At 44.1% G+C, this 8,828-nt stretch overlaps 1 long non-coding RNA gene across 1 annotated transcript in view; it reads right to left on the minus strand.

The window, feature by feature from the left end:
• Positions 1 to 5,294, minus strand: part of LOC112551712 — a 27,317-nt gene extending 22,023 nt beyond the window's left edge. Inside the window, exon 1 of the long non-coding RNA XR_003096024.1 lies at positions 5,142 to 5,294. This is a non-coding gene — a long non-coding RNA (uncharacterized LOC112551712). The remainder of the gene's footprint in view (positions 1 to 5,141) is intronic.
• Between the last annotated feature and the right edge of the window lie 3,534 nt (positions 5,295 to 8,828).

The following is an 8,828-nucleotide window of genomic DNA, read 5'->3' on the forward strand; positions in this document are numbered from 1 at the left end:
TCTGTTGGCAGCACTGGGATGGGGTTGGGGCCATGGACTTGCATAGGCCCTGGCCCCATCCCGGGGCTGCCAACCACTCCAGCAGCCAGCTGGGGTCAGGCCGGGCCCAGACCCCAGCCACGGGGCCAACCCCAGCCCTCACCACCACAGCCACCAGCCCCAGCACAGTGCTGCTGCTGGGCCAGGGCTGCTGGCAGCGCTGGGATGGGGCCAGGGCCTCCGCAGGTCCACGGCCCCAGGCCAGCAGTGGCACTGGGCTGGGGCCAGCGGCTGGGGGGGGGGGGGGTGGGGGCGGGGCCCTCCCAGCGGCTGTGGTGGTGAGGGCTGGGGCCGGGCCCATCGGCAACACGTGGCCGGGCCCGGGGCTGTTAGCAGCACCAGGACAGCCCCAGCCCGGCGGCAGCACTGGGCTGGGGCCAGCCGTGGTGCTGATGCCAGCTGGGGCCGGGTGCAGGCAGGGCCAGGGCCTGCCAGCAGTGCAGGGTTGGGGCCGGGGACATCGGGGCACCAACAGCCCCCAGCTCAGAGGGGGCACTGGGCTGGGGCTGGGCCAGTGGTGGTGTCGGGTTGGGTCTGGGGCCCGAGCAGGGTTGGGGCCGGGGGCTCTTACCTGGCTGGGGTCGGTGGCAGCGCAAGGCTGTTCCTGGGCAGCCACATGCTGCTCCATCTGGGCACAGCTCTTCCTGCCCCTCGGGGCAGTAAGCAGTCTGAGTGCCAATCAAAAGCATGTCACGTGCCACCTTTGGCAGATGTGCCATAGGTTGCCACCCCCTGCTATAGAAGATGATTACTTTCTTCTGCATTATAGGCTTTCCTGGGTAACAGACAAAAGTGAAAGAGGTTTATTTGCTTTCATGTTATCTATCCCTTCAAACCCAATGGAACAAAAGTGTTAAATGTCCTATCAGCAATTGTATTACTTGTCACAAGCTGTGCTCCAGCATCCATAAGATTCCTTGACCAGTTATTAATTCATAAATGAGCTCAGTCCAAAAATGTACCACAGATATGTAAAGTTTCATGTTACTGTTTGGTCAGCATCTCCTGGCTACTCTGGTTATTGGATCTGACTAGCTGAAGGAGGGCAGATGTATCATAGGCTATTACAGCTCTCCAAACCATCCAAACAAGAGGCTTCCAGATCACCTGACAAGGCCTATATGCAATGAGCAAAATTCTGGGAATCTCTTTACTTTCACAGAGGAATAAACACTAACACTGGTAATTTTATACATCAAAACATAGGCTTGTAGGCAAACTAAGCATTTGTTATGTTATTTTAAAACAAGATATAACCAAACCCGCCTCCAAAAGAAAAAGGAAAAACCAAATCTGACTGAAAGCTAGAAAAGTTAGAGGACAGAAATTAACATTTGAATATAGATGAAGCAAATGTTGATGGAGAGAGAAAAGTTTCTTGTATTCCAGGAAGGAGTTATAAATAATGGAAAGGAGAATCTTTACAGTTATTCAGCAGCCTAATGACAGAGACTGTGCCTGCAACAAAACAGAATGTCAGCCTTTCTTATAGCTGTTAATATTTCAAATGCTGGAATTCATTTCACAATTTACTGCACAAGGCTATGTAAAAATTAACAAAAAAAATCATAAAAACAGCCAGTCATATTTTTTATTTTCCTGATCTATTTAAAGACATGCAACATTATTTCTTAATGAACAGAGAAAAAAACAAACAAATTTCATCTCCTTAGAATCAGACTGAGTTAGCCTGTGTGTTTCAGAGAAAAACTTTTTTCTAAACAGACTCACCCCTCACGCCTCGATTTCCATTTTACTCACCAGTTTCACACTAACTACCAGCATTAGACAGAACTTCAAACTGTTGTCTTATCCTCTGAATTGGTGATACAGATAAATGAAAAAAACAATATCAGATATTCCATTCTTTCTCTCTGGAATTCAGAAGCCAACTTTCTTTCTTGTTACCAGGGAAACAAAACCCGTTAAAATTCTTGGGCATCTTCTAACATATTGAAGAGAGTTGCTTTTTTCCTCTGGTATGGAAGAAATATGATTTGAAATTAGTAGAACATTGAAAGAGACAGTGGATATTAATATATGGATGTTTTCCATATATTCTGAAATTATTCCTAAAAATCTTTGAAGGGAAGAGTATCACAGATCTTACCACCTATGGCCCCATCCTGGAGAAAGGTTAAGGTTTTGTTTTACTCATGTATTTGTTTGGGGTAAATATTCTTGTTTGTATTAAGAGGACTGGCTGAGGTGCTCCTAGGAGAACAAAACCAGCCTGCAAGGCAACAGGCACCACAAGCTTGAGTGTAACCTCTGCCAGGGCCTTAAGTTAAACTTAATTCCAACACAGGATCTGTGTTAGATATACAGGTCTAGCCTTACTAAGAACAACATGGGAAACTGAAAGGCATTTCCTCAGATGCATTTTAAACCGATTTTTCACTCACGAAAATGTAAGGATTATACTACAGCTAGACAACTCAGGCTTCCATGCCTACCTACAGTATTAAGATTTTAAAAAAGAGGAATCAGAGTAAAGGAGAGGGGCTAAGACTAAGTAGATCTAGCCAGCTAGTAACTGTCACACAGAACACTAAGGAAGCACTGACAACAGTTCATTGGGATGATAGGCAGATGTCAAAATGAGGGATCCGGCAACTGAAGGCAAGGGGAATTTGTGGTTTCCACGAATACCAGGTCACCCTCTATGCAGATGTGCACAGTAGTACAGTCTCCAGTGCAATTCAATCTGTCAGCTTCACAAAAACTAATGTACAGAGGAAGTACTTTAAAATTGGTATCAGAGACAAAATCATGGAAAGTCACGTTCTCTTTGGATAATATTTGCATATGGGTACATTTGTGCATGTTACTCATTTCCTATAAAGACAAAGCAGAGCAAGGTGTGCCTGATTTACATAGGAGGATGTTGTGAACTCAACTAAGCAGACACTAAAAGAAATTAGATAACACTCGGTTTTTGAAGACTGGAGATGCATTTAGCTTTAAAAATACCACTATAATACAATAACTGATAACCATAACTGTGTGCAAGCTCTGCAAATGTAGATAAGTTAAACAGCCAAATAAAAAGAAGGCAAAGCTCCAAGATGAAGAAGTTGTTTCAATGTTTCAGTGTGACAAGTTTATATATTCTCCAGAAACAACCCAGTGATGATAAAGGCAGTTGCTGGGTTTCATTACAAGTACCTTAACTTGCCACTTAACATGGAACAACTGGTGAAGAGGAGAATCGAAAGAGCAAACCAGGATTCCTTCGTTCTCTCCTGTTTCACTGCGGTGCAAAGAAAGTGGCTCTGCATGCTCCATACCTCTTAACAGAAATCTTGTCATAATGTCTTCACAGAGGCCTCCAAAAGGCTTAAAATAGGGTGGCAGCTACTACCACTCACACATTCACATCTTTTGACTGTTCTACCCAGATATTTAAGGGGAAAAGAGTTCTTGGACCCATACGTTTGGGTTCCCAAGGGCTGGGGGAAGAGGGCATGATGAGGGGTAGCAGCAGATAAAGGAGTGAGGACACAGCTGGTTGTCAACAATATAGCTTTTGTTGAACAAGCAGTGAGTGTAAAGCTGCACACTGATTAAAAAGTGCCAGCAGAAAAAAAAGGGGCAGTTGAGTTCTGACTGTATACCAAAATGGCCAGTTGCAGCAGCTGGGGTGGGGGTTGGGATGGGGGGAAAATGAGGAGCTATGTAGTGCGAGCTGCCTGGAGGACCAACCTGACTCATGTCACAGAATGTCTGATGTCTACCGAAGTGAACGAGTGCACTGTGAACTGGTTCAAAAACAAACAAGAAGAAAACCTTATATGGCAAGTATACGTTTGAAACTTTCCAGGAGGCTTTAAACTAGTTTTAAAGGCTTCTATGCCTGTCCATGTCAGGTTTAAATGACATTTAAACCGGTCTGTGTTACATGTGTCTATGCCCATAGGAAAAATAGCTTTCTTGGGACCAAAGACAAATAAGTTAGTTCTACAGATGCTACATTTTGGCACTTCTACCCCCTTATGAAAAGGAGATAAATCAGCCTTTACAAACATCATTCTTCTGATCAGTGGTGAGGATTAATGTGCCAAATGATCTGGATAGCATATTAATGCAACCAAAGCAGTATTCTCCCATGCCTTCAGCAGCTCAGAAGTGATTTAACAAACCCCTAGTGCCTGCCTCGATTTCAACATATGAACTGTAAACCAGAAAGGAAGTGACTCTCCCAGAACTTTCTACCCCACATCAAGTAGAAATGGAGCAGTAGGCTCATCTTCTGCAGGCTGATAGTCTGCTTCTTTTCATACAGGGATATAATTTGAAAATACTACAACTAGAGATAAACAAGGAGTCCCTTTAAGTTATCTTTCTATTGATAAAACTTATCTTGCAAACTCTGCCTCATACTACCATCGTGCTTATTTACTAGGCAAGGTAGTGCTACCTTCCACCACAAGTTGAACCTTATTTTTCTTATACAATGACTTGCAACTGTCACAGAGTCAAACTCATTTAGCCTTCTTTGGTTGTTGGGTTTCTGGGGGTTTTTTGGTGTTGTTTAAAAAAAAGTAAAAGTTTCTGAAGAGCTGAATTGCAGCCTCATTTTTCATTAGCTCCAACTGAGAGCATCTTCTTACTAATCCATGTTTGATGTTTCAAAGGGTAAGGTCTCAACACCAAACTGGCAGGGTCAACACTCATGATTTGAAATAATGCCAATCCTCATCAATTACAATGGAAGTGAGACTTGAGTTTCTTAAGCTTCAACAGCCTTGAGCAATTTAGAACAGAAAACAGTCTAAAAAGAGCTTTTGACTAAATCTAATTACAGTCAATTAACTAGCTGACAGTGAAGTATAAAACTCACTTTTGTCCACAGATGCTGATGTTTAACACAAAGCTCAGCACCTTTGCACTCTCACTAATCAATGACCATTAACTGTAATTGACCCTTAATAAGGCCATGATCAGCATCTGGCTATAAAAAGTCTGTTTATAAACCTTTTGGTGCCAATCACCCCATTACTGGTCACAAACTCCAGCTATCCCTGCCCATCTATATTCCCCACCCCCCCCCAATACCAAGTTCCAGATCATATTTTCCAAGTGTTGCAATTCTTTCCTACCTGTGCATTACAGTTGCCCAGGATCATGATATCTCTTCTCAGAATATCATTAAGGAACACACACAGCTGCTGTTCAAATTTATCTGCAGATGTATCATTACTCTGGTAGGTGTTGGTAGGACTGCAGACAACAAAGATACTATGACGCTTGCAGCTGAATCAAACACTAACGGATTACACAGTAATCACCAGTCAACCCTGCAATGCCAGCTGGGTATTACATGAAAGTACAAAGGCCATTTTTTTGTTCAAGGTTCCTGAGAAAAAAAATCCCACCCTCCCCCACCCGCTTGCTACTTTGTGTATCCTTTTGCATCCTTTGTGTATGTACAGATAGCAATGTTCTACCTTTTCAACAGTCTAACAAGGAGGGCAACTTTAGCTGTTTTAGAAAGAATTCATGCATTTGTTACCAGTGCAAAAAGATCCTGGGATGGCCTTCTGATCAGCTTTTCTTCGTCATTTTCATCTGTCTGGCAGAGAGAAACTCAGTTGTTTTAGTCATATGCACAGTTCACCAAATTGTTGCAAGTGGTCAACTTTGGTAGGGACACCATCACGGTGCAAAGGTACTGAACCCAGAATAGTGTGTTATATTTTATTTGCCTGAAATACATTCTAAAATGGTACCAGACAAACAGGATAGCCCCCTGTGCCAAATGAAAAAAGGTGAACCCAGATAAGTAAATAAACAAAAAAACTTCAATATCCCTGTCACAGGAAAAGACTACTAAATGTGCTATAACCTCCTTAAGATCACTGGATAGGTATGCTGTTATTTGGAACCTATATTAAAATCACAGGTTCAAAAGTCTGCATAGAAACTAACGTGCAGTTATTCTTTTTAATCAATGGCAGCACAAAACAGGTAGGCACAAAGACAATCTGTGCTCTACACCACCATATGCGTGTGCACTTATAGATACCATGGAAGGCTGTATCCTGCAGCTAATGTGCAGGCTTATCTCATACAGACTTCAGAAGGAATTCTACATGCCTAATGATGGCATATAGAAATAATTTAAGAAAGGAAAAGTCTGAAAACTCTTAATTCACCTATGATTTTAAAAAAGAAAAACTTTGTGCTAATGGAAGTCAGTGTGAATTTATAATTAATCTATCCACCAATCTCTCTCATTCCCAAAACCTTGCTACCAAACAAGATTATTGTTCTAAACAGTTGCACCATGTAACATTTTAAAGAGAAAAAACAAATTATTTGACTGAAAACTGAACATTCAATTTAACAAGCCTATGGAGTATGTATATAAGCTAATTTTGATCATGAAAAATTGCTTTAATATTAGTCAATGGCCTCAGTTAAATTACAGCACTAATGAAGATTTAATTTTATAAAATTGAACCCTCCAAGGCAAGGTAGCATCCTCAGCGATTGAATAACAAAACTAGACAGGCAGTCTCTGTGTTCTGAAGAATATAAGCTATGTGATCCAGGGAAACTGAGGTTATACAGACAAGATAAAAACATAAATCACTCACTTCATAAATGTTGACAGAAGACTGCTGACCCTTTATCATGAGTCACATGTCAAATAAAGTCATTGGCTAAAACAAATTGAATAGTGAAGAACAGCCATATCATGACTAGTGTAATGGGGGGAAAACAGATTTGTAGCTCCACAATTAGGAGAAAGAAGAAATATCAAAAAACCCAACTCCCTCCCTATCCCCTGAACCTCCCTCTCTCCACAATTTCCATCTCTCTTTCTCTCTGCCCCCCACCCACTGGCTCTCTTTTTTTGTTGTTGTTTAGCAAACTGAAATGAAATACCGTACCTAAGCAAAAAGAACTATTGCAAGATTAACCGATATTTATAGCCCATGCTCCTGTTCTATCTACTTATACATTTTACTATTTTCTTCTCAAACTTTATTAGTCTTCTCTCATCATGAAACTGTGCTGTTGGGGCAGCAGGGCCAATTTCCAATTCTGTTTTCTAGCAGTTCCTAACACAATAGTACTCTAAGCACTACTATACATAACAATAATGAACCTTAGGGAAGGAAAACATCAACATCAAAATGACCCTAAGTTAGTATAATTGTCTATTACTGCAAGCTAGGGACTTTTGACAAAGCTATAAAAACATTGCTTAGGTATTTCTTGTATGGGGACCAATTCTTTTATTCTAGCTGTGCACTGACTACAGTTACAGCTGATTTGAATTTTTTCCTGACACTTTGTTTTCTCTTCAATAGGTCCAGTACACAGCAGTTCAGCTTCCTTGATCAACTATATTGCTGTCCATCAGGCTGCACCATTAACCATTATTTGGTCTTGCCAAGTTTTTTCCATTAAAGAATGCTTACTTGAATCAGATACAGGTATATATTCAGTGCATTCCAATTTATTTGCAAAAAAATATAAACACAGTCCTGGTCCCCTGAACACAACAGAAACAAACAACAGAAGGCAATTTCTTTGCTTACAATTTCTAAGCCCATCTTTCCAGACAGTAAAAAGGGCTTAGACAGTCTCAGCATTGCCTCTGTATCACCCTCAGAGTGGTTCTCATGCCGTTTGCCTGCTTTCATACAGACAGGGAGAGGTAGTTAGCCATATTAGTCTGGAGTCAGGAAGAAGGCAGGGTAGAATCGCACTGGGGTATCAAACATACAGCCCATGAGCCAGATCTGACCCACGGGCCAGGGACAGACACTACACATAAACTGGTTTAAGTGATCAGAAACTGGCTTCAACCAGTTTCAAAATGGCTGAAACAGGTTTGAGATAAACCTGGCTGAATGTAGTACCAGACTTAACTGATTTGGCTGAAACGGGTTTATGCATTGTCTGTCCCAGACCCTTTGCTGGTTTGAGTTAAATCAAAGAACCCCAGCATCCCTGCATGCTCTCTGGGCTGGACAGGGCTCTCTGCTCCAGCCCAGCCAAGCTGGTCCTGCCCCTCAGCTCCCCAGCCCAAGAGAAAACAGTCAGAGGTGGAGGTCTGGACAGAGAGGGGGTTAATTCCACCTCTCCCTGTGCCACCAGCAGGGACCGGAGCTGCGTTTGCCCGGCACTCCCCGCTCTCTCCCTGCCCAAAATAGGCCCCCAGATGTCCCCTCTGCCAAAGGCTGGAGGGAGGAGGAATAACCCCGTCCCTGCCTGACCGTGCCTCCTTTCTACCGCTGCAGCAGGAGGTGGCAGGGCCCTTATTGGGGGCAACAGCCCCTGTCATACTGTGAGGGAGCATGAGCCCCTTCCCAGTGAGGGGCAGAGCTGTGGCCAGCTGCACGCAGCAGCACCGGAGTCCCAAGTGGGCCAGAGCCCTGCAAGCCCCCCACAGCACTGCACAGCAGAGCCCCCACTGGGAAGGGGTGGTGACGGGCTACTGTCCCTCACGGTTACTCACCGATCACTGCTCCAGCTGCCAGGCAGAGCCAGGCCCGGCCCCTGCCACTGTTCTGTGCTCAGGGCAAGCCCCCTCCCGGCAGGAAGGGGCTTACTCAGCCACTGGCACCGGAGCGCAGTTTGCGTGGCCAGGCTGCAGCTGCCCCCGCTCTCTGCTGGGACCGGCGGGGCGGCCCCTGCCACTGCTCTCTGCTGGCACCAGTGACCGAATAAGCACCCTCCGGCCGGGAGGGAGCTGGCCGCAGCACACAGCAGTGGTGGCTAGAGCCTGGCTTGGCAGACTGTGCTCCAGTGCCAGTGGCTGAATAAGGCCC

This window comes from Alligator sinensis, unplaced genomic scaffold, assembly GCF_000455745.1.
Source record: "Alligator sinensis unplaced genomic scaffold, ASM45574v1 scaffold728_2, whole genome shotgun sequence".
NCBI lineage: Eukaryota > Metazoa > Chordata > Crocodylia > Alligatoridae > Alligator > Alligator sinensis.